The sequence below is a fragment of the Mustela nigripes genome, unplaced genomic scaffold (assembly GCF_022355385.1).
Source record: "Mustela nigripes isolate SB6536 unplaced genomic scaffold, MUSNIG.SB6536 HiC_scaffold_148, whole genome shotgun sequence".
NCBI classification, from domain to species: domain Eukaryota; kingdom Metazoa; phylum Chordata; class Mammalia; order Carnivora; family Mustelidae; genus Mustela; species Mustela nigripes.
The window spans coordinates 6,861,633-6,887,735 of NW_026739562.1; the positions used below are offsets into that span (position 1 = coordinate 6,861,633).

Sequence of the window (26,103 nt, forward strand, 5' to 3'; positions counted from 1 at the left end):
ACACACACACACACACACACACACACACACACACACACACACACACACACTCCTTTGTCCTGTTATTTACATCTGCATTATTGTGGAACAATAATGTGATGATTGATGAACTGATACTGACACGTTATTAATATCCGTGGTTTACATTACGGTTTGCTCTTGGGGTTGTATATTGTATGGGTTTTGACAAAGGTATACTGACATGTGTCTGTCATTACCGTACATATCATACAGGGTCTTTTCGCTGCCCTAAAATTCCCCTGTGCTCTGCCTAGTCATCTCTCCCACCCTCCCTGTCCTTATTGCCTTACCCAGCCCCTGGCAACCACTGATCTTTTCACTGACTCTATTGTTTTTCCTTTTCCAGAATGTTGCACGGTTGGAATCACACAGTATGTGGCCTTTTTAGACTGCCTTCTTTGACTAAGTGATATGCATTTAAGGTTCTCGCATGTCTCTTTCTGGCGTGATAGCTCATTTCTTTCACTGCCGATTAATAATATCCCATTGTATGGAAGTTCTGTAGTTTCTTTATCCCGTTTAAAGACATCTTGGTTGCTTCCAGTTTTTTTGGTAATGATGATCATGGATAGATCATGAGTAGAGCTCCTGTAAACATTTGTGTGCCAGTGTTTGTGTGGGCACAAATTTTAACTCATTCGGCTAAACACCGAGGAAGGTGATTTCTGGTTCGTATGGTAAGAATATATTTAGTTTTGTAAGAAACAACCAAGTCCTCTCCCGAAGTGTGCTGTTTGCCTTCCCATCAGCAATGACTGGCAGTCTCTATTGCTTTACATCCTCGCCGGCATTTGGTTTAATCAGTTTGGGGGGATTTTAGCCATTTTAATAAGTTTGTAGCAATATCTTCTTATAGTTTTATAGCCCAGACATTTTTGGGAAAAGGCAGTTTGAATCACCCCTGCCTCTCTGAGCATCTTGACCTCCCACTGGCCCGAGAATAAAACTGCTGCTCCTTCGATAATCTGCCTCTTTTCTCCTCTCCAGGTTACATCATCCTACCCACCCCCTACCAGCCTCGTTTCGGTTCCTAGAACAGTGAGGGCCCTTTCTTGCATCAGGGTCTTGCACAGGCTGTCCCTTCTGTTTAGAGCACTTTCCCAGCCTTCTACACCTGCACCCTCATCCTCCAATGTTCGGCTCAGACCCACCTCCTTGGGGACACCTTCTTCTTCTCTCTCATTCCACTCAATTTAATGCCTTCATGGCACATATTTCGAACTGGAATTACAGATTGATTTGCTGGATTACTTCTTTAAAAAGAGTCTGTGAGTGCCATGGGGGGAGGAACCACATCTGTTCATTCACCACCTGTATCCCTATGTCTTGTAGGGCACTTGGCATCAAGGTGTTACTCTGTATTATTTTAGCGATTGGAGAGCCAATGGCCGAGTCAATGTAGCCAGGCAGGAGAGGGAAGGGGAACTATTCACTGAGCCTCATGTCAATATCAGCCTTAGTCTGTAGGCACACTCAGGTTCATTATCTTCTTGGTTTTTAGGAGAGAAGATCATGTGGTTGACAGGTAAGGAAACTGAGGCAGAACGAGCTTAGCCTCGGGGACCACTCAGGTTCCTACAGGGGCCAGACAGCTAGCACAAATAAGTGAGCAGTCTGAGTGACAGACAGACAAACCAACCAGGAGTCCAGGCTGAATGATGATGGGTGTTCAAACCGTGGCTTTCTGGTTTAGGAGACGCCAGGGAGCGGCAAGGACTGTGGCACACTTCAACACATTGTCTATCTAAAGACATAAGATACTTTGTGGCCCCAGTGTTTTCAGATCTCCCAGACTTCAAAAAAAAAAAAAAAAAGAAAAGAAAAAAGAAAACTTTTTTTTTTTTTTTAAAGATTTTATTTATTTATTTGACAGAGAGAGATTACAAGTAGGCAGAGAGGCAGGCAGAGAGAGAGAGGAGGAAGCAGGCTCCCTGCTGAGCAGAGAGCCTGATGCGGGACTCGATCCCAGGACCCTGAGATCATGACCTGAGCCTAAGGCAGCGGCTTAACCCACTGAGCCACCCAAGCACCCGAAAACTCTTATTTTTAAAGCAATGCTTCCCATTTGTTAAATGCTGCCAACAGTGTCACAATTAAGAAAAAAAATTTTTTTTAAGATTTTACTTATTTGACAGAGAGAGAGAGAGACAGCCAGAGAGGGAACACTAGCACTGGGAGTGGGAGAGGGAGAAGCAGGCTTCCTGTGGAGCAGGGAGCCTGACACAGGGCTCGATCCCAGGACCTTGGGATCATGACCTGAGCTGAAGGCAGATGCTTAATTAATGAGCCACCCAGGCACCTAGGAAAATGTTTTTGTTAGATGTCACCATACTGCTGCTGTGTGAGGCCCACAGAGCTATGGTCCACTAGACACCTGTTCAAGCTCTGGCTTCGGACTGAAGCAGAAAAGCAGGGGAGGTCATCTGGGAATCCTGCTCTGTCCTGCCCCATCAGACCTGTTGAAAGGCTGTCTTCTACCTCAGGAACTGATGAAAAGATAATGTATGCTCAGAGCTCTGGACTCAGACAAAAGACATGGCCCAAAGGAGAGATGTTAGGGCTTCATGGTACACTAGAACTGTCAAGTGTTGTTATAGTCCTTTGTCCTTTGCTTTCAACATCCCTCACCCAAGCCCTTAGGGGCCTGGGGCCCCCAAAACTTGGCTTTGGAGCAGGCAGGCCCATAGAGCCAAACCTGGATGTCACTTTGCTTACTGACACAGCATGTTGGCTGCTCCCCTGTCCTATTGGAGAAGTCTGGGTCATCGAGTGTCTGGGTCATCCATTTACTCATTCATTCATTCCTTCACAAAGGTATATGGATGTCCACTAGGCACTGGGCTGTTTTCTGTGCTAGGGAAACATTGAGCAAAGTCTCTCTTCTTACGGAGCTTGCTTTCAGGGAGTGACTGGCGTGCCAGAGACAGTCTGGTCTGGGAAGGCCTCTTGGAGGAGGTGACATCTGAGCAGAGACCTGTAGGGAATGAGGGAGGGAGCTGAGTGAAGATCCGGGATAAGAGATTCCAAGTGGAGGGAAAAAGTTGCCCAGACCACCCGTGGTGGAGCATCTTGGGGTGTCCCAAGAATAGGGAGGAGGGCATTGATCAAAGGGGAGGAGGGAGAAGGAAAACAGAAGAAGATCACTCCTCTCGTTTGGTGGATGCTGTCCACCTGTCTGAGCCCTCGACTTGTGGACATCTCACTAGAGTCCACACTTTGTGACATACATGTCATTATACTCACTTGTCCAGAGGAGGGAAATAAGGCACAGAGAGGTCAAGTCATATGCCCCAAGTTAGGACCCATCCTCAGTGGCCAGCGGGTAGGATTTCAACCCCTACAACCCGCCTGCTCCTTTTCATCCACATGTTCAAGGCATCTTGCCAACCAACATCCATGTACCCAGCACAACTAGCCCGTCCAACAGTGTTGTGAACGAATGAATGCATGGATGATTCCTTCATTCCCTTTCTCTCCTTTTCCCCTCCTTCTCTTCTACTCCTTCTGTCCCTCCCCAGCCCAGCTTTTATTTCCAGTTCTCTACCCAAGAACTTCCAATTCCACATCGCGAGTGTGACCCACCTCCAGCACCAGAAGAATCTTCCCACCTCTGAGCTGCTCTGTCCACGTTGACGGCCAGATGTGCCTGGAACCTGCCTGTCCTTTCCCCCCAGACCACACTAGCCGAGAAAGATCTAGTTCTCTCCGTGGCATCCTCATTCTCTCAGGGACTCCTTCCCCTGAACCCACAGCCAGATCCTGTTGGCCTGCTGTGGCCAGGCCTCCCAGAGCTGTGCCTGCTCACCCTCCCTGTGCTCTCAGGTCCCGGAGACACCTGCTCTTCCCTGGCCCAGCAGCAGCCTGCGGCCTGGCTCCTCTCTCAGTGGATAGCCTCCACACCACCTCCCCCACTTCAGAGATGCTCATTTATCCAAAGAACCTCAGTGTGGCCCACTGCTGGTCTTCACTAACGTTTCAAGGCTTTGATAGAGCATAGGCCTGAATATCCTGGATACCCTCAGGCCTTTACTTTCCAACAATGCCCCTTTGCTATCATTCTAATAAGGCTATACACCACTCTGCACTCACACTTTGGGCCTTTGCTTACACAGGCCACTCCACCAGGAATGACCCTCCTCCCCTCTCTGGCTACCTAAAGCTCCCACATTTGGAAGACACCTCCTCCAGGAAGCCAGCCTCTACTGCTTCAACAGAAACACACACTCCCGACTTTGAACTCTATAGCATATTGTGTGTTCCTTAGTGTCCACTCCCGTTCCTGGCTGTCCATGACTTGGGGCTGGACACAAGGACCTGGGTTCAAATCTTAACGTTCCTCCCTATTGGCTGTGTAACCTTGGACAAGTAGCTTAACCTCTTTGAGCCCCATCCTTTCACCTGTAGAGGAAAATAATAGGACTGCCTTGCTGGGTTCATTTCATGATTGGAGACAAAAGAAAGGCCCCCTAGCTCCATGCTGGCAGAGAGCCAATGAAGGCTGATGGGTAGTAAGTAGCCTTCCTCTGCCTCTAGCAGCCTTGATGCCAAGAGGATCAGCTTCCCTCCCTGACCTCCTGGCCTTTGTTGTCCCCCCCCCCCGCCCCCACCTTTCCATCACCACCAGCAGCCCTTCCTTAACGACCACTTTTGAGCCCTTGGAGCAGCTGTGGAGTGATATTCTCTTCTATGCTAGACTAGGCTTACGAGGATGAATAACGTCCTCATACCTCAAGGAGCTCGCTTGCTGGGGTGAGATTCACCACGGATCATTGTGTGCCCAGCAGGGAAGTGGAGCTGGGAGGAGGCAGGCCACGCTGTGGAGCCAAGAAGATGCCGCCACTTCCGGCCCATGTGCAGACCCGGACTCTGATACCTGCCTCACCTGGGCTCTTGGTTTCTCCTTCCTAAAAGTCACCCTGTGGGTCTCTGGGATCTGGGGACCTGCAGGGGGATAAAGACATACCTCCCCCATTCCAGGTCATTCTGCAATGAAGTGCTCACACCTGTGAAAGAGGGGAGGCTGCTTTGCTCTTCACCCAACCTGGTGGAACCTGCTGGGCAGGCAAAGAAGGAATTTGTGGTGGGGGCTGGGCAGTTGTTAATTTCTCCTGTCCCCTCTGCCCGACCACAAGCGGCCCAGGGACCAGCCTTTGTTTCCAAGGCTTAAACCTGGACAGGAGCCACAAGCTCCAGGAGCAAAGAAGGGGCTTTATATGATTCTTCTTCCTCCTTTTCAAACGACCATGGGGAGGTGGTACCAGGGGATGGGGCCACGGAACGGCCAGCCATTGGCTCTTTTTCAGCCTGTGCCTAGCTGCTCTGACCCAAGGAACCCCACTGCAGCGGGCCCTGGAGCCTCCCTCCTCCCCTGAGAAAACAGATCCCTACCCAAGCTCTGAGCTCCAAGCGGGAGAGGCACCCAGGTTCCTTCTCTGGAGGGAAGGGAGGAAGCAGCCCCAGGGTGAGGCATCCGGGTTGGGTTTCAAATCACAGTATGCCTGCCCGAGTTGGCAAATGATGAATCTTTACTTTTCTTTTTTCTTTCTTTCTTTCTTTTTTTAACTTTAATGGGCTCTGAGGCCCCACAGGGTGTTTTCATCTATTGACCTTCCCAAATGCCTCTCCCAGGCACCCCCTCCTTTCTGTCTCATGCCTCCAAAGAGCCGGGGGAGTCATAGAGAAGAGGCTGAGCATGCAGGCTTGGTGTGGTTTCAAATCATGCTCAGCTACTTAGGTGCCCTGTAACTTGGGCCTATCACTGAGCCTCTCTGGCCTCAGTTTCCTTATCTGAGAAATGGGAATTATCACATTGTTCCCCTCTTAGCACTGCTGTTAAAGGGGTTAACTTATAGATCATAGTCCAGATGCCCTGGGGGAGACCCAAGGCTAGCATTCTTGGATAGAGGATTTATTGGGGTGAGTTCCAGAAGAATCAATATGAGGGTTGGCAGGGAACAGAACCAGGAAAGAGAGGAAGCCGAGGAAGACAGCAGCGGCAGACACAGTGGATGGGCCTCTCCCCTAAGTTGCCCCCTGGAAGAGTTTGCCTCAACTCGAGACCAGGAGGGCAGCTTTCATCTTCCCACGCCCGCAGACTCTGGCTGAGGGCCATCCGAGTGTGGTGGAGAGAGACGTAAGCTTCCAGGCACTTCTGGCTCCCAGGGGCCAGGACACAGGGCTCTAGGAGCCCAAAGGCAGTCCTCCTGTAAGAGTGGTAGGTGCAGGCCCTCTGAGGAAGAAGGGGTCCCTGGCAGGGGTCGCTGCAGTAGGCAAAGCTCAAGGCTAGTGTGTATTGAGTGTGCAGTACAGGGGGGCCAGTCTCGGGGGCCATTCGTGAAAATGAAGCAGGAAGCTAAGAGTCACAGAGAGGCTAGGACTTGTCCTGAAAATGCACAGGTCATACAGTGTAAGCGCTGGAGTAGGTTGATTCCTTGTCTGATCTTCCAGTTCTTTGGAGTTCTAAGCCAACATCTTACTATTCTTTCCTGAGAGTCTTTGTCACGCTTTCCCGGGGGGTCTGGACTACTCCCAGGGATGGGATTCCGCTGGGAAAGGAATCTCTTGCCCAGGTGTGAACTGACCCACAACTCTCATCTTACGGCAGCATTGGAATTCACTGTTGGGGGGTGGGGGGGATGCCACCAAAATGTGTCCACTCCCTTCCCAGTGAGCAGCATTTGGGTAGAGTGGCGGGCAGCAGGGTAATGTCCCTCCCAAGACAGCCAAGTCCTCCTCCTGGGCCTGGTAGATACAGTTTCTGACCTGCCTCAAGCGACTTTGTAGATGGGATCCAATTAAAGACCCTGTGGGGAAGATTCCCCTGGATCATCTGGGTGGGGCCAGTCTAATCACAGGGGTGCTTACAAGAGGTGGGAGTGGGGGAGGGTGAGTGACAGAAGGGAGTGTCAGAATGATCCAGCGGGAGAAAGAGCAGAGGTGCCACTGTTGCCCTTCGAGAAGGAAGGAGCCAGGAGGCACACCGGGGAGCCTCTGGACTCCGGGAGAGGCAGAGAAAAGGAATCTTCCTAGAGTCTTTCAAAACCGTAAGATAATAAGCGTGCGCTGTTTTGCGACAATCCTTGACAGCAGCCATAGGTGACACATGGTGTGGTATGAGTGACAGCTTAGCTTGGCTCCAGCCTCCAGTTTATGGCCCAAACGCCAATCTCGGCGTTGCTGTGAGGGTGTTTGCAGACATGGCTGACGACTTCAGTCTGTGGACTTTGGGTCCTGGAGGAGGGCCTTAGAGCAAAAAACTGAGGTTTCCGAGAAAAGAAAGAAGTTTCCCCCCAGACCACAGCCTTGACTCCCGCGGGGGTTTTCAGCCCACTGGCCTCCCCCACGGATCCCAGACTCATCTGCCCTGATTGACGGTAATGCCAGCCACTTCCCTCAGAGAACTCTCTGGACGTCTGTGCATGTGGATCTCTTCGTGGTCTGTTTCTCTGGAAAACCCAGGATGACAGGTGACTTCAAGCGCTTCAGGCTGTTAGGAACAGGGCCACCATGGACACACATATGTGTGTGCTCATTTTACCTCCCAGGGGAGCTGCCCTGCCGTGCAGAGCCAGGATGCCTCGGACCCCGGGATCCTGGCTCTCTGTCCTGTCCCCTCTCTGTGCAGGCTGCCTCCCTTGCCTCCTGCGAGGGGACACTGCTTCCCAGCTGCTGTCTGGGATCAGGCCAAACAAAAGACACCGGTGTCAGCCTCTTTCCCTCTCGTGAGTTCCTCTCTCAGCTCCTCTTTCCCTTTTCCTGGCTCTGGGGCCCCTCTCTTTCCCTCCCTTGTGGCCTCCTGTGTGGCCTCGAGTCTCTGTCTCCCCCTGCACGACCTCTCTTGGATCCAGATCCCTCTACCCACTCTTCTTTCTCATCTAGCCCTCTCCTGCCTTTCCCTGCCTCCCTCTCTCCCCACCCCCTGGGGTCTCTGTGCTCTGAGTGTCCCTTTCTGCCACCCCCCACCTGCCTTCTCTCAGTCCCACTAATGTTGTCTGCTTGCCAAGACCAGCACCGCCCCCAGAACTGAGCGTGCAGGGAAGGGGCTGACAGCGTGACAGGGGCCTGATACTCAGGAGCCATTGAGGGATCTGGGGGGCCTTTCCCAGCAGGGAGGCAGCCAGAGGCCAGGGCCAATGTCTGTCGCAGAGAGGCTAGTCACTGTCTAGGAGGGCCAAGGTGGGTGTGGTGGGTTTATTCCTTGGGCTCCCCACTCTGGATGGTTCTCCTGGGCCCGGAGCTGAGTCCTGTCCTCCCACACCCCCTCCCTGTCCTGTGTGCCGGCCCCTGAAGGCCACACTCATGGCGGGTGGCCATCCTGGTCTCATCGCAAAGCTGCGACTGAAGCGCACGGCCAGGACCTTCCCCAGACTGCATGGTTACCTCAAAAGTGAGTGTAACTCCCCGTCAAGGGGGGGTTCTCGCTACCGGAAACAAAGATGCTGCACTGGCCACATCCTCCATGGGAAGGAAATCCCACCTGCACAGCCAGGGAACCTTGAACAAGGTTACGCAGACGACCTGTGGCTCAGTCTACCCAGCTGTGAAGTGGGGCTGATGGTGATGCTTGACTCGGGGCTGAGCCATGAAGGAGACTGCCTGGAGAAGGCATCCTGCCGAGCCTGGCCTGCACTGAGGGCTGCACAAGTGGGGTGGGAAGGGGCAGCCTTGAGCATCCTTGCCTTGCTCACCCAGGGAGGTGCCTCTACTGGGGGGGGGGGGACTGATAGAATGATAGCTAGATGTCCTCAAACATCAAAAGAGGAGCAAAACTGGCACTGTGCTTTGGAAGGAATAAAGAAAGCTCTTTTTCTAGGTGATCTCCCTTAATGCTCCTAACAGCCCCGGGGTGAGGGAATTAGTCTCATTTTGCAGAGGAGACAACTAGAGTTCAAAGGAATAATGTGTATGCCCAGGGGCACCCAGCTCTGAGAGGGGATGGAGCGGGATTCCAGTCCAGGGCAGCTGGCTCCCCAAAGCACCGGGTGCATGCGGCGGCTGCCTCCCCGAGGGGCAGGGGCAGACTCAGGCGGACAAAGCAAACCTCAGACAGGCTCTGGCTCCAAGTCCACATCCCGGCAGCTGCGCGCCGCAGACAGCACGCAGAGCCTCACGTGCTAATTATCCTGCTTGATCATGACACAGCTCGTAGATCGGGCAGGAGATCTTAGCCCCGCTTTGCAGACAAGGAGAGCCCAGCTTGGAGGGATGGAGTCACAGGCCAGCACGTGGCACAGAGCCGGCTGTCTCCATGCCCAGGCCTCCTGGGTACTGGTATGTGACTGTGGCCACCTATCTTCGCTGCTCTGAGCCTCAGTTCCTTCCTACTTCTGTGTCCAAGGGTTATAAGTAGGAATTAGTTGGTACAAGATTACAGGGAGCCTGGAATCCCCCATCATCTGTGATGGGCCCACGGTACCCAGGTGCTCTCTTTCCTTCTGACAGGAGCCCTTGAGGGTGGCAGGAGCTCCAGAGCACTGCCTAGGAGGATTAAAAAAGCACAAGAATTTATCGGACACCTACTGTGTAGATGCCAGAGGCTCTAAGGGTCACAGACGCCTTGGCTGCCTACATGGAACTTACAAGGGAGCCACGAATTCATCAAATGGCTACAAGTTATCTAAGTGGGAAGGTGGGGAAAGAAACAGCAAGGAGAGGGGTCTGCTTTATCTGGTCAGGGAAGGCTTATCTGAGGAGGAGCCCCTGGGGAGGGGCCGCAAAGCCAGCAAAGACTGGCCATGCAGAACTGGGGAGAGGAGAGTTCGGGGTCGAGAGGGCAATGTGTGCAAACGTCCTGGGGCAGGAATGGGTTCAAGGGTTCAAGGATGGAGGGGGGAGGACTTGCTCAGGAGTTTGCATTTTGTTCGAACCCTGACACGAAACCATAGGTAAGGTTTTAAGCCGAGAGAGACATGATGTGAGCTGGTGGTAAGAAGTAAGCAGTTTGTAGCTACATGAACAGTTAGAGTTGGAATGATTTCTCAATATGATCTGGCCTTCCCCTGTATTGTGAAGAGGGGAGTGTGAGCCCCAGAGATGGGAAGCAGGTTTACTTGTCACAGCACGTCAGGGCAAAGACAGCCTGGAACCCAGGATCTTAGACTTTGACCTCTAGGCTCCTTTCTTTGAGGGGCTGGCATGAAGGCCCGGGCTCGGGCACCGCCTCTGTCTCCTTCAAGGATGAGCCCTGTATGGCTCTGGCCTGACAGCCTCAGGGACCACGCCAGCATCCATGCCCTCCCAGGCCAATCCCAGGGCTGTCCCTTTCCCGTGATGACTTCTGCTCCGTGACCATTGTCTTAGATCTCTTCATGCCACCGAAACACAGGAGGACCAGGCTTGATTTCCAAACCACACCCTCGCCATAGTGACTGCAGTTCTGCCTGATTTGCAAAGATACATCTGCTAGCAATTCTGGGAATGCATTTAGCATTTTTGCTCTGTGATGCACGGAGCATTTTCTGTGCATGACCATGATTCTCTACTTGGAGGGGAGTCCAGGCGGCACGACCCCTGTTTTTTTTTTTTTTTTTTTTTAAACAGATGGTATGATGAGGCCAAGAATGGCTGACTGAGTCATACAGAGTCAGAGAGGGAGAGGGAGCAAGAGCAGGGGCCCCTTCGGGCAAGCCAGATGACAGTGAAGGGAAGAGAGATATGAGAAGGAGCACAGAATTCCCGAGTTCCAGCACTAGAACCTGAGAATCCTTCTCCAGACTCAGAGGATCATAAATGGGATGGTAGATCTTAGAGATGGCCTGATCCAACTTGTCATCTACTCTAGCAATTTCTTAAAAATCCTATTTTGATGTTAAATATATATATGTATATACATATGTGTGTGTATAGATATAGATAGATATATCTATAAATATTTAGATATCTATTTAGATATACATATCTATCTATATCTATACATATACACATAGATATATCTAGATATAGATATATATCTTACAATATATAGAGAGCAAAGTACACACATCCTTATTGTATAGCTCAATGGTTTCCTTAATACTGAGTGACCCCCATCTAGATTATTTGTCCAATCTTCTATGGGTGGACATTGAGTTGTTTCCCCCTTGGAGGCTTACAAATAAGGCTGCAATACACATTCAAACCCACGTTTTTTTGTGGGCACACACAGGCCTTTCTCTGCGTAGGTGACAGCCTGGGCATGCTGAATTGTCACAGGGAGGGCAATATGTAGCTTTTATAGATGCTGCCAAATAGAATGGTTGTGCCATTTGACAGTCCTGCCAGCAGGCAAGGAAAGTTCTAGTTGTTCCACCTCCTCCCCACACTTGGTATCATCCGTTTGGTTTGAATCAACTGGTGGCCGATAGTGACATTTCAGTGTGGTTTTTATTTGTGTTTCCCTGGTGGGTAATTATGGGGGTAAGTTTTCATATGCTCATTGGCTATTTGGGTATCTTCTGCCTAGAAGCTTGTCTTGCCCAATTTTAAACTGGGGTGTTTGGTTGTTTTCTTATTGATTTGTAGGAGTTCTTTATATATTCTGGATACTTGTCCTTTGTTACACATTTGGATTGCAAATACTTCTCCCAGTCTATGGTTTGCTTTTTCAGTCTCTCTCTCTTTTCTTTAAAATTTTTAAAAAGATTTTTATTTGTGTATTTGACAGAGAGAGACACAGTGAGAGAAGGAACAACAGCAGGGGGAGTGGGAAAGGGAGAAACAGGCTTCCTGCTGAGCAGGGAGCCCAATGTGGGTCTCGAAACCAGGACCCTGGGATCATGACCTGAGCTGAAGGTAGACACTTAACAACTGAGCCACCCAGGCGCCTCTCTCTCTCTCTTTTTTTTCTTTTAAAGATTTATTTTATTTATTTGAGAATAGAGAGTGAGGAGAGGGAGAGGCAGAGGGGGAGGGGAAGCAGACACCCCCTGAGATCATGACCTGAGTGGAAACCAAGAGTCAGATGCTTAACCAACTGAGCCACCCAGGTGCCCCTATTTCACTCTCTGAATTCATGGTGCCCAAGAATAGTTTAAGAAGGAAGAGAATGAATGTTTCTTGAGACCTTCTTTGTCCCCAGCCTGGTGCTCCACACGTCTGACTATCTCACCTTCCCTAATGCTCATCACCCCTCAGGAAGCTGAGCATCATCACCTCCACCTTTCTTTGACCTCACCAGCAGAAGGAACTGGCCAAAGATCTCCGGGCTGGCAAAGGGCTGGACTGGATTTCTCAGGTCCCAAAGTCCCCTCTTTCCTTTCTGGATGTCAGTGAGAGTGGAGGTTCCCACCCTTCCCAACCCTGTCCGAGTCACCACCTACAGCCAAGTAGAGAGGTGAGATCTGGGAAGTCCATGTCTCCTTGCTGTCCCCTGTGTGGGGACTTCCTAATTCGGCCACCATGTTTTCCTAATTTGGCCACCACGTTTTGTTTTGAGTGGATTTCTTGTCATCTCCAACTAATTCGCATTCCATTGCAGACTCAAAAGAACTTGCAAAGCATACTGAAAAACTTGGCACTATCTGGTTATTTGGAATTAGTCTTCAGGCTAACACCGTCAATGTATGTAACTCCCTTAGTTGATAAAGGGCTTTCATGATGGTTGTCTTACTGCATATTCCTTAGTTGAAGCCAGCGAGGTAAGTAGGGCACCAGTTATGAGAGAGATCATGTTCGGTTGAATTTTGCAGAAGACTGACTCTGTACCAGGCAGGCAGACACAGTTGAATGAGTCTCATGCTTGGGCCGTTCGAAGTCTGTTGAGTAAGGTGTGCGTCTCCGGTCAGTGTCTAGGCAGGGGGCACAGAATAGAGACTCATTCATGATTAGGTGAGTTTTTACGACATGCTGAGTACCATGCTCAGTGGACATTGCAGAGAGCAAAGCAGACACAATCCCTTCCCTTGGAGCTTGCAGAGATGAAGAAAATGCAGGGGGGCAAAGCGTAAGAGTGGCCACCTTGCCCTGGGAGACGTGGAGGCTTCAATTCACATAGGAGGTAACATGTGAATTGGGTCTTGAAGTATACCTAGGAGTTCATTAGTGGAATATGGCATTTCAAACCAACAGAACTGCATGGTCAGAAGCCTGGATCTGTGACTTACCCAAGGTCACCTGGCCAGGAAATGGGTGAGCCCCCGCCTAAACCCAGGTCTTCGGCTTCTCAACCCTGTGTTCTTTCTGCCCACCATGCTGTCTCCCCCTTGACCCTCACCTCAGCACATGGTCCACACAGAAGTGAGTGAGTAAACAGAGCCTGTATGGTATTTCTACCCTGAAGGTGAGCCGTCCCCAGTGCCAACCCCAAGGGCAGTTTGCCAAGGCACCAGTGACTGTTCCAAGTGCCTCTCATCTGAAACACTGGCTTGGGACACCTGGGTGGTTTAGTCAGTTAAGCATCTGACTTCAGCTCAGGTCATGATCTTGGGGTCCTGGGTTCGAACCCCACATTGGGCTCCCCACTCAGCAGGGAGTCTGCTTCTTCATCTTCCTCTCCCTCTGCCCCTCCCCCTGCTTATGCTTCCTCTGTCTCTCTCAAATAAATAAAATCCTTAAAAAAAAAAAATGAAACACAGGCTTGCTAAGAGGAGTAAAGCATCAGCTTGGGGATTCTATGACTGTCACAGAACTCTTCCTAACCTTCCTGGGCCTCAGCTGTTGCATCTATAAAATGGAAATAATAACACCCACCATCATTGTGACATTGGTGGAACCTCTTCTCTGTTTCAGTGCCATGCTGAGTGCTTTGAATCCAATAATACCTCCTCTAAACTACACAGTGGCTCTGTGAGGTGTAGTCCTCTTACTGTCTCCATTTTACAGATGAGGAAACTGAGGGTCAAAGGGATGACATGACCTGTCCAGCATTTCCTGTCTAGCAAAGCCAGGAAGTGGCAGAATCCCAGTCCGTCTCAGCTCCATGCGACTCCAGCATTCCAGCTCAAAGCCAACAGGGTCCTGTGTTCACACCTCTGTCCCCGCGCCACCCAGCATACAGCTCAGGTGTCTGACAAGGGTCTGTCTAACGAATGTCAGTGTCCCGGCCAGCTGGGATTTTGGAGAGGTCTGATGGGGGGGGAGGGCTATCTCCTAAGAGGCTGGAATTTCTGATTTTTCTGGACCCTTGGAGCCTCGTGGTAGAAGCACCTTGTAGAGCTAAACCGCAGGCACAGTCAGGGCTTGGCTCGTCCAAGAAGCCTCAGACACTGAGCAGAAACAGCGGCTCTGGGTGTGTGTGTTCGCACGGGGGCACAGCTGGCCAAGAGGAACTGATGTCACATTTATCCTAAACTGTGAGCCCAGACAGGCTCCCTGCCTGGCAGGAAAACAGACAGGAAAGTGCCCGCTCGTCAGGGGCGTTTGTCTGTCTCTCCCCTTCCATCCACTCTCATTGGAGGAGCTCCCCCAGGAGCAGGGTCTGTGCGGCAAAACAGAGGTGCATCAGCAGGTCCCAGCCCCTCAGGAATGAACCCAGTCCATTAACAACCTCCACTTATTGAGTGCTTACTGTATGCCAAGTGCAGGGCTTTGAACTCAGCAGGCATGAATATTGTTGAATCCTGTGTGGTTATTCTCTGAGGCCAGTGGGTGGCAAAGAGAAGGCCTGCACAATGCCAAGTCTAGCAGGAGGCCAAAGTGGGAGCTGGCTTGGGGAGGGGCATGGGACTCTGGGGCTCCAAGGTGGGGAAGACCCCTGAGGAGACTGGGAAGGGCTACGGCTGTAGGAGTCGCTTTTAATCAAGGCCATTGAAAAATGAGTTGGATGCTGAGAGCAAAAATAGGAGGGAGGGCCTTCCCAGCCAAGACCACAGCAGAAGGAAAGGCCGAGAGGCAAGAGGGTTCATGGCAGGCAACTGGAAGATGGCGGCCAAGGGCACAGATTCTGCAGCCCCAGAGACCCAAGCCTGAAGCTAGAATCATGCTTCCCAGTTCATGACCTTCAGCGTTACCTCACCTCTTCCCCCACTCTTCCTTTCTCTGCTTTTAGTTGAGACAAAACTCAAGTCATGTAAAGTTAATGGAAGTGAACACCTCAGTGGTACTTAGTACATTCACAGCAGTACCTAGTACATTCATGGTGGTACTTAGTACATTCATCGTGGTACTTAGTACATTCACGGCAGTACCTAGTACAGTCACCGTGGTACTTAGTACATTCAGTGTTGTGCAACCACCCTTTCTCTCAAGATCCAGAACATTGTCATCACCCCAAAAATAAACACCGTACCCATCAAGACCCCTCCTCCCAGCCCTTGGCCCCCACTGGTTTGCTTTCTGTCTGTAATGTTTTACCTATTCTAGATACTTCATACAGATGGAATCACACCCTATTTGCCCTTTTGTGTCTTGACTTCTTTCACCTAGCATCTTGTTTTGGAAGTTCATCCACATTATAATAATATGTATCAATCCTAGCCTTCATTCCATTTTTTTGGCCGAATAATATTCCCCCGCATGGCTAGATCCCATTTACCTGTTTATCCATTCATCTCTTGTTGGACATTTGGGCTTTTGCCACCTTCTGGCTGCTGGGAACATGCGTGACAGGTCCGGTCAGTCCGTGTCTTCATTCTTTTGGGTCTATATCTAGGAGTGGGATGGCAGGGTCCTACAGTAAGGCCTTGTCGAATTCGTTGAGGATACATCCCCTCTTTAAAACTCAGTTTCTACATCTGTGGAATGGGCATGTTAATGATACTACCTGATGCAGGGTGGAAGGGAAAGGATTTGAGAGTTAAAGGGCGCACGATGCCCGGGGTAGCGAGGGCTCCAGATACACGAGGGAGAGTCCGTGTTAAGGAGGGCTGATGGCTGTGGGAAGGAAGGCTGAAGGGGCAGGGGAAACCTGCACCAGGAAGGGTGCAGCTCCTCTCCTGAGCTTTGGGCTCTTTGAAGTGTTTTTCCCCCCAGAATGGAGTGGACTGAGCAGGTGGCGGGTGCCCTGGGAACCAGATGTTCTTCCTGGCTCCCCTGCCCTCCCGGACCCCTGCCCCCACAGCAGAGCCCCGAGTGACTGCCTATGCGGTGTTCCCCACTTGCTGTTTTTCCCTCTCTCCCCTCCTCCTCTCCAAACCTGCTGTGGGGCTGCTCAGGCTTGGCAAGCCTCAGGGGCTCAGGAACAAATTAAAAGGTAAAAATTCCCATTCCCTGCCTGTTACCCGCCTGGCTGAGCTGCAGAGTCTGAGACATAATGGGACTTGGGGGTGGCAGGCGCGGGATGAGCCCACATCCGTGAGACTCATTGGAGAGGGAGAGAGCCCCAGGCTGGGAATGTGGGAAGGGGCTCTGGTGGCACCAGGGAGGCAGTCACCAATGATTCCCGCTTCTACCTTCTCTCAGTTGCTCCCTCCCCCAGCCACATGGCCCAGGAGTCACATGAGGTAGCAGATGGGGACCGCAAGCTTGGCCCAGGGGAGGACCCTACCATTGGGCTTTCCCACCCCTCCTCTCTGCCGTGGTATTCAGGTGCTCTTTGTCGGTGGGAGGCAAGAGCTGGGGCCCAGCGGTTACGCAGAACTGAGTTCCAATCCTAGTGCAGCTGCGTGTGAATTGCAAGTGACCTCGGGCAAAGTGTCGTCTGTCAGGTCCTTGGCTTCTTCATCTGTAAAATGAGAGCTCACAGACCCTCCCGGCTGGGTTGTGGCTGGCGTTGGATGAGATGAGGATCAAAAGTGGGTTGCACAGCGCGTCGGAAACCCTCGATGTTGATGGCAGTGGGGCGGGGGAGCAACGGTCGTGGTCAAAGGGTTCGTCTCAGGGTCGCTCGGTGTTTCAAATTTGACTTCTGCTGTGCAGTGACTCTCATGACGGCAGGAGCCATATCTGTCTCCTTGAGGCGCTGTCCCTTGTCCTTGGGTGGAACCCGAGTGGCTGAGGTTGTGCCGCTGAATTACCAAGGGGGCCTCAGAGGAGAGACCTTCATTCAGGTGCCATGCGGAGAGCAGCTCCATCGGGCCTGGCGCACGGTAGGCCGTTGGCATCTGTTCGGCAGGTGGGGTCACTGTGCTCACTGCCTGGCTTGCTTGGAGACCTGACCAGGGCGGGGTGTCTCCTGCCTGGCCTGGCCAAAAGGAGCTCCTTCCCTCATACAGGCCCGTAGACTACCTGATCCCTAATAACCTCTGTCCCTAGGGCTGAGAGAGGAAAAGGCCAATGTTCTCAACTCACTTCCTCTAGCAATGAGAAACACAGCCAAAGCCTCCGATGTTGGGGTCAGTCAAGGCCCAGGATTTTCCCCAGAGGCGGCTGTCTCCGAGTGAATGATTTATTCCCACTGTGATTTCACAAGGGATATAGGAACACATTTTGCTGGTGAGAAATGACACATTTCAGGTGGGGGGGTGCAGTTAGGAGCCCTGATGATGCCAGACTGCTTTCCCCATGGCTCCAAGGAATGACCACTGTGCACCCAGAAAACTCAAGTCAACTCCTGAGCCGTGTCTGTGTGTGGCTGTGGGGGGAGGGGTTTAGAACAGTCCTCCTTTGGGGCTGGGGCTGCCAGGGGCCTAGGAGGACCTCACACCATCCCACCGAGGACCAGGATGAAGGTCAGTCACTTCCCAGGGTCCCTGCCGGTGGGAGGATGGCACAGATGGCCCAGGAAGCTGTGTGGCTGAGGTCTTCCCAGGACGTGATTGGAGCTATAATTATAATGCTAATAATAGCTTCCCCTTAGCAAGGCTTACTCGGCCCCAGATGCCAGGCCGGGCTATCTCCTTGCGTCTTCTCATTTCACTCTGGGAACGAGAAGTGCCATTGTCCCCACTTTACAGATGAAGAAACTGAGGCTCAGACATGTTCACATAGGGCGTCCAGGTCATCACGTAGTGAGGGATGTTTGAAATCAGCCTCGCTACCGTTGAGGGAGGCAGGGTGCTAGAGGGCATGAGTGTGTGCCTGGGTGTGAGTGAACAGCCAGATCGAGGCGGGGGGTGGGGGAGAGGGCATGGGACGCCCACAGGGAATGGAAGGAAGGTCCCCTTCCCAGTTGCCTTCTTCACGTGCAGCCTGAGTGCCTGCCAGCCAGGGAGTGGCCGCCCCTGGGTCGCCCCAGAGGGAAAACAATGGCATCCTGGCCGTGCGTGCCCCTCCCTGCATCTACCTGGAGTGGGCACGCTTCCTGTTTTTTGTCCTGCATCCATTGCCACCCAGAGCTCACCTGTCGTCTTGCCTTGTGGCTGAGCAGGGAGATTTAGGCAAATCCCAGGCCAGAGAACTGGGGGACCCTAAGCTTCCCAGGAAACCTTTCCATTAGCTTCCAGGTAGGAGATTTCAGACCCCCAAGAGCAAAGCTTGAACTTCAGACAAAGGAGGAAAACTGAGGACATGGATGGTCCCCCTGGCCCTGTCCACGTCCGCAGGCTTCTGTGGCTTCAATGCTCCCCATTGGGCCAGGCTTCTCTCCCCGGCCCCAGGCCTCTCCTCCACCCCATCTCCTCTGTGCTTTCCCCGCCAGTGCCAAGCAGAGCCTGTTTGCTGTGCCCCACACCTGTCCCTCTAGTTAAGGCTCTTGTGCCGATGCCTCGGCTGTGCCCGGGGTTTGGCGTGCCTTTCTTCCTCTTCTCCCTCACTCGTGGAACGGAACTTACCCACCCAGGTGCATGCCCCCCCGCACCTGCCCCTGCCGTCTTCAGCAGCACAGCTGCCCATTCATTTAACATCCAGGTGTGACAGGCAATTGAGGCTTCAGGGAGAGAGCAGGGAGTGGTTTCGAAATTTCCCAGCCCCCGCCCTCCCCCCAGCTCTTGGTCAGCTCTGCTCAGCCTCACTGCAGAGACAGCTCCACACCCCCTCTGCCTGGCCCAGTGCCTGACGCAGTGATTTGTACTCTGAGGGAATGTGCAAATGAATGAATGCTCAAGGGCTATCACTTCATCGCCTTGCCCTGGAACGTTTCTGCAGCGTCTTCTCCACCTGCTGATCGAGTACGGCTTGCCATGTTTTTGCTCTAGGCGTGGAATCTCTGTATTCCCAGGATCTGTTATCCTTCTTAATAACAAAATAGCTGACATCGGCCTGGCTCTTTCTGTATGCCAGGCACTGACCGAAGTGTGCATGACACCCTCACGGTGATGGTTTCAGTAGGAGCTGTGATAGCCCCATGTGACGAGGAAGAACTGAGGCCTCAGAGAAGTTAAGGCATGAGCCCAAAGTCAACAGCTTAGCCAGAGGTGGAGATGGGACTGTGTCACGGGGTCTGACTCCAGAGCCCGACATCCTACACTGACTAAGTGATGGCTGGAGTGGCCCACACTGTTTAATATTCTGGTAACTGAAAGAGTCGATGCACGCCCGGAAGTAGCCACCCCAGCCCCCCTGTGCCTCCATGTGCCCCCCATGCACATGGTGCACACCTCTGTCTCTGCTCTTTCTCAGACAGGCGCCGTCCCTGTCTGATGTGCCTGGGGCTCATCTCTCGAGCAGACTGCCCGCTAGCCCTGTATCTGAGCATCCTTATATAGTCTGTTTGCTTAGCAGAATATTTACTGTGCCCTGAAGGATGGACTCTTTTTATTTTTTAAGATTTTATTTATTTATTTGAGAGAGAGAGAGTGAGAGAGAGCATGAGCAGGGGAGGTGGATAGAGAGAGAGGGAAAAGCAGACTTTTCCTGCTGAGCAGGGAGCCGGATGTGACTCGATCCCAGGACCCTGCGAGCAGGACCTGAGCCAAAGGCAGACGCTCAACCAACTGAGCCACCCAGGCGCCCAAGATCAACCGTTCTTAAATGTAGCTGTGTTTAGGGAGGATGTTTGTCAGGGGAAGTAGGAAGAAACCAGGATGGTGTGAATGTGAACAGGGAAGGATAAACCCCAAGTCTGTGGAGACAGTAGGCTTATGAAATGCTCTGGGACATTCCAGCTTGGCGGACATGGATGCCTTTAAAATCTAGCTAGACAGTTCTTCACTTGTCACCAAAAACTTAGTTGCTTGTGCTATGCTAATGCCCTAAGAAATGAAGGAGGAACTTGGGGGCATATGTGATCTTCTGGGACCTAGAACACCAGAGAGGGAGGTGAACCTTGCTGCACAGGCAATGGGGAGCTACAGAAGGCTGTTGAGTGAGAGAGTGACCTGGTTTTAGCTCCACTCCTGAAGATAGGTCTCCCTTCCTAGTGGGAGATGGAATGGGGTGGGGGGAAAAGTGGGGGGGCCAGGTAAAGGCTCTGGCTGTGGGCCAGAGGAGAGGACAAAAGCTTGGATTAGGGAAATGAGACTCCTGGAGGTGGCACAGTGTGGGAAGGGGACAATGTGAGATGTTTCTAGGTAAATAGGACTGAGCTGTTGGGGTAGAGGAGGGAAAGAGAGTGGAATCCACAAACCTGATCTTTTAGAAGACCCAGTGATTGGGAGGATTAGGGGAGGGGCCATTTCTGGGTAAGTGAGAACAATCATAGCTATTTCTGAAGCCTTCTTCTGCACTGGGTCCTGTGCTAAGTGCTTTATGCCTGCTATCACATTCAGTGCTCAAGAGAAACCCCAACGTAATTACTGTTATCCTCTCCATGTTACACGTGGGGAAACTGAGGCAAAGTTAATGTGACTGAGATCTCACAGCCGCTTACTGGTGAAGCTAGGATTTAGCCTCAGGCAGCTGCCAACAGAGCCACTCAGGTCACCCCTGGCCCAGTGGCAGGGCTGCAGGAGACTGTCTTTAGTTCTGGAAAGGACGTGCATTTGCAAGTCCCCCAGGGTTGGGGGGTGGGGGGTTGCTGAGAGGAGAGGACCAGAACGATTTAGGGTTCCCATTAAAACAGAGGTGAGCACCGTAGCAGCGCCTTGGGAAGGAGCTGGCAGCCTGTGTCAGCTCCCAGTTCTGTGTGGTGGGGACATCAGCCCTGGAGATTCATGGGAGGGCAGGGGGAGGCAGAGGAGGGAGGGAAGGAAAGAAGAAAAATTGCTGCCCATTATACCTGTCCTTTGGCAAGGCCGGGTAATTAGCAAACCCTCAGCAATAAAATATTTCGTTTCGGTGTAATTGCAAAGTAATTATGTGGTATGGGTTGTGTATTAATCGTGTTGATTAATAACACTCAGGTAGTAATTAAACATCTGCTTCATAATTGCATGCGGGCCGAAACTTAACACACACACATGCACACACACACACGCACACACGTGCAAACACGCACATGTGCCTGTGCCACAGGCAAAGCTCCCTGGTTCCTGTTGTGCTCATTCACGTGTGTGTGTGTGTGTGTGTGTGTGTGTGTTTGTGAAAGAGAGAGAGACAGAATGTGAAGCCGGGTTAAGAGCCCCCTCCCTTCTGCCACTATACAATGAGGTCTTTGTGCCACAGCCTCCCTGGGCCTGGGGCTGTGCCACTCAGAGGCCCCCTCAGGACAGAAGCCAAGGCCCGGTGTGGGTCTTCTTTGTGGCTGAAACCAGATTCTGTGTCTGACAGTAGCCACAGGGTCTTAGTACTCCTAGCAGCAGGGAGAAAGTTTTTAGGGTACGAGCCATCTGGGCTGAGGCCAACGTAACACCCAGCATACCCAAAAGACCTGATTAAATGAGCTGATCCCAGGGGCTGCATGGACCAGAGCAAGATGTCAACCTGGCTACCAGGAGCCCTGGTCCTAGCTTGGCTCCTACCTCTTTTGCTGTGTGTTCTTAGGCGAGTCCCTTGCCCTCTCTGTCCCTTGGGCTTCAGGTCCGTAAAACAAAGAAAACTGAGCTCAGAGGCCTCCAAGGGCCTTTCCAGTTCTTCTGTACTCAGATTCTAATTTGGTTTGCACTAATTAGGAATCGGAGACGATTTAAATTCAATACATCAGATCCTTAGTGAGTAAACAATTGGAAATAATTCCTTCCTTTATGACTTCTCAAAGACTCACTCATGAGCAAAGAGAACCCAAGCTAAAATCAATAGCTTTTATTTTTCAGAGAGAGAAATTGCAGATTCCGCGAGCTGCTGGGCATTGCAATTCATTCTTGTATTTTAAAATTTTATGTTTATGTTTATGGACTGCCATTAGGTAATATGGATTCATCCTGAAGGTTGATTTTTTTCATTAACTTAACTCATTTTACTTATTAGTTCACATTTATAGCTCGGGTTTAATAAGCACACAGTGCAAAAGTCATAAAGCAGCCCTCTTCCTTAGCAATATTTTAAAATCAAGACTCTTCTCTGAGTCAGCCCAGGTTTATTTGCTCATAACTTGCTTCTGCTGATTTGAGGCCCAGCACCCCTGGCAGTGGCCTGTCATTTGACTCTGAGCTCTGGTGTCCTCACAGGAGAAAGGTGCCACTCATTAATAAAAGCCATCGATGCTTAAATTTTAGAAAGCAAGCAGCCAGCCATCACTTACCGTACTCCAAGTGCTTCTCATGTTATCTGTTTGAGTCCTACATCGTTCTAAACTGGCTTTCTGTTTTTCACTGTATAGAGAAGGAACCAGGCTCAGAGAGGTTAAAAGACCTGCCTGGGCCCCTTGAACTTCCATCCTTTCACTATCTGTTTCCAACTGCCTAGGCTCCTTCCTGCTTTTCATCTACCTGAAGCACACCTCTGCTCTATGACCTTCGGTGGCTCCCCATTACCCTTGAGCAAAGTTCATCTTCCTGGGCCTGGCATTCGAAGACCTTACCCAGGCAACCCCTGCCTTCCCTTCCTGCCTCATCTCCCATCCGCCCCAACAGGCAGCCTTGGCTCATGGTCCTGAATACCCAGCCCATATTTGGGTAACCCCATGCCTTTGCTCACCCTGGCCCCCTTTGCCCACAGCACCCTCCTCTCATCTCCATGGACTTAAATCGGTCCCCTCTTCCAGGAAGCCTTCCCCATGGCCCACACTGGGAAGGACCTCTCCTTCCTCTGAACTGTATGATGTGAGCTGTGTGATGAACCCTGCTCATCTCTGTCATCCTGGAGTCCCAGGTACACAGCAGGTACTCAATGAGCGCTTGTGTTGCTAGTGATCCCCAGGAAACAGACCTCCTTGTGTCTTCTCTGTGGCCTCCAGGACCAGCCAGTGCAAACTCAAGGGAAAGACCCTGCCCGAGTTCTATTACCCGTCAATAGCTCTGCCTCCCTCCTTTCCTGCAAGTTTCCTTCCATCTTCCCAGATTTGTCACTTTCCTTCTAGGTCAACCATTTTCCTCTTATCTCCCATCAAAATGTCCCTGTCCTGAGCCCCCTGTACTCAGCCGATTGCTGCATGAATGGTCTTCTGGTTTCTGGCAAATGAAACCCGGATACTTTGTTAGTGGCAAATCCTGGCAAAGGAAGATAGACCCTGGAGACTGCGAAACCACTCTGTATCTGGGCTCAAGATCCTCAGTTTTGCACATGGGGAAACTGAGACCCAGGAGAGGGGAACAGGGGACATACATAAAGGTGTTGGCTGGATTCTCAGTCAATGCTCCCTGGGGACTCTCTCTGACTCCTTGGGCTGTCTTGGCCATGGGAATTAAAATCACAACCGCATCGATGGGCTCCGCACTTTACAGCTTGCATGTGCTTTCCCTGAGGTAGTTGGTCATCTCCACAGCTCAGCTTTCACTGGGGCTCAGAGAGGCAGGTTGCATGTCCTGATGACAAGGCCTATGGCTGGGGGCGGGGGCGGGGCTGCAAGACAGGGCTGGCTGGCCAGCCCTCAGCTGGTGCCATCGCCTGCCAGCTTCTCTACCTACAGGAGGTGGCCCCGTGTGCCTGTCTGGCTCTGTCTGCATGTCTTGTTCCCCTGGCTGGGACTGAGAGACTAAGCCAAAGGAGATGTGGGCCAAGGGCAGGAGGTGCCCCTCTCCCTGGCAGCAGGAGGATCGGCCTCTGGTCACATGGAAGCCAGGGAAGGTGGCGCAGGCCAGGCCAGCTCACATCCTGGAGAACAGGGCTTCCTGGGCTACTGTGGGATGGCCTAGGCCTTCTGGCTGCCTGGGCCAGATGGCCCCTGGCCATGTACTGCCCAGCTGGCATTGCTAGGCCTGGACCCCTCTGGAGCTGCACTTGACAGTGACTCACACACATTGACAATGTACACACGTTCACACACTGAGCTTCCTCCCCAGGCCACAGTGGGACCCACCCTCCAGTGCCACTGTGAGCTTATCTGTGGGTGTTTACGACACACAGGAGCCTAGATTTCTCTAGTTCACATTCTATTTTAAACCAGCTAGATGGGGGGGGGGGGAGTGGTGGAGGTATCCCACAGTGATCAAGAGCTTCTGCTCTTAAATCAGCTGTGGGTCAAATCTAATCTGTGCTATTTAACAGTCATGTGTCCGCCAACTTACTTAACCACTCTGAGCCTCCATTTCTCATCAATAAAATGGGAATGATAGCACAGTGAGGACTAAATGAGGAACTGCACATAAAGCACTGACCCCAGGATCTTTGCATCTCGTCTCCCACTCTGCCCTGACAGGCAGCCCTGGCTCAAGGCTCCCCACTTGGGTATCTCCATGCCCTTGCTTACCCTGCCCCACTGCCCACAGCACCCTACTGTCATCTCCACACACACACCATCTGCCCCCTCCTCCAGGAAGCCTCAGCATGTCTGCTGGGGTCTTCAGGGACATTGTCATCAGGAAGTTCTGGGGGAGGGGGGGTGTGTGTGCTTAGATTGGTATCTCCACCTGTGAGTTACTAGAACTGGGCTTTAGACCTGACCACAAGAGATTGTAAGGACTGCCTGTGGGCCCAACATCCCCTTTCACAGATGGAAAAACCAAGGCCCCACACACAAGAGTATGTTCCTGAGTGCTCCCAGCAAGTTTGAGTGGCATCGGGACTGGAACCCATGACTCTTGTCTGCAAATCCTGGGTGGGAGCTGGGAGGTCCTCTGTGGCTGCCTCCTCCTGGGAGTGACCCCCTGCCAGGGGTCTGTTAATTGAGTGGGTGGTCTGCTTCTTTCAGCATGTTTGATGGAGTATGGGTTGGGGTGGGAATGAAAGGTGGAAGCTGGGGGTCCCCCAGATGAGCCTCTTCATCAAATGTGTGCAGGGAAGAGGCCCAGAGAGACTGAGACACAGCCATGATCCCGATGGGGGACCGAAGCGGGGACCACAGGCACTGTGAGGGGAGCCCCAGCGACGGTACCGCTGTATAGCACGCTGCTCAAGCAGTCTCTGTCATCCCCTCTTCCCGGCAGCCGTTTCTTTATTTCTCTATCTCACCCTTCTGCAAAAAGCTGAGAATGCCACCCCTCCTGGGAAATTCACTCCCACACCCCTCTACCCTCCCCAGTGGGTGACATTAGCACTCACCGGCTCGCAGAGTGTGCTAATGACATTTGCATTTTGCTGGCTGTTGAAATGTGGGCTAGGGTGTGGGGATCCCATGGGCAGGTGGGGCCTTTGCAGCCTCCAGGGAGAGGCAGGGCTGGGGACCCATGCTGGAGAGGCCGAGAAGGGGAAGCAAGGTCAGGGGTGGGGGAGAGGGAATGAATGGCTGGTTGAATGGAGAGATTTTTGCCTAAAGACTTGTGAAAAGACACTGAGCAGCTCCCGGTCCAGTGCTCCACCTCCCCCTGCAGGCGCTCACAGTATCCTCCTCTGCATCACATCCCCAACATCTATTGAGTGAAGGCTCTGCTGTGGGCTTCACAGACTTAAGAAAGTCATTTTTGACTCCCTGCAATCCTTGAAGAGAGATGCTATTATTATCCCCGCTTTATAGATGAGGAGACTGATGCTCTGAGAGGACCCCTAACTTACCCAGGTCCACTTCTGGAAAAAAATGGCCCCAGCATGTGGCAATGATCTACCTGCCTCCAAAGACCATGCTTCTGGCCACTGAGGGCACCACCTCTTTCTCCTTGTCTGGGTTTGGATACACCCGGGAAACAATTCTTGGCTCTCATCCGTGACCACCACCCACCTGATAGCTTGCGGCAGACCGCTGTCTTGTGCCCAGGGTATTCCGGGGGACCCCTGTTTCTGGATGTTAGTTTCCTCATTGGAAAAATGAAGCCATTGGTCTGTCTGGCTGGAGCATCCCAAGAATGCATTTTCCCATGAGGAATGATCTTTCCTCCAATGCACTCAAACTCTCGTGGAGTTTCCACCCACTCACTTCAACATATACATTTATGTTTTCCATCAAAGCAAACCGTGAAACATTTGTCGAGCTTCCCCGCTCTGCAAAGGGCACTGTGCTAGACA

General features: G+C 51.9%; 1 protein-coding gene across 5 annotated transcripts in view; it reads left to right on the top strand.

The window, feature by feature from the left end:
* The window catches only part of LOC132008465 (tetraspanin-18), a 178,025-nt gene that overhangs the window by 95,044 nt on the left and 56,878 nt on the right, over positions 1-26,103 (top strand). The window lies entirely within an intron of this gene.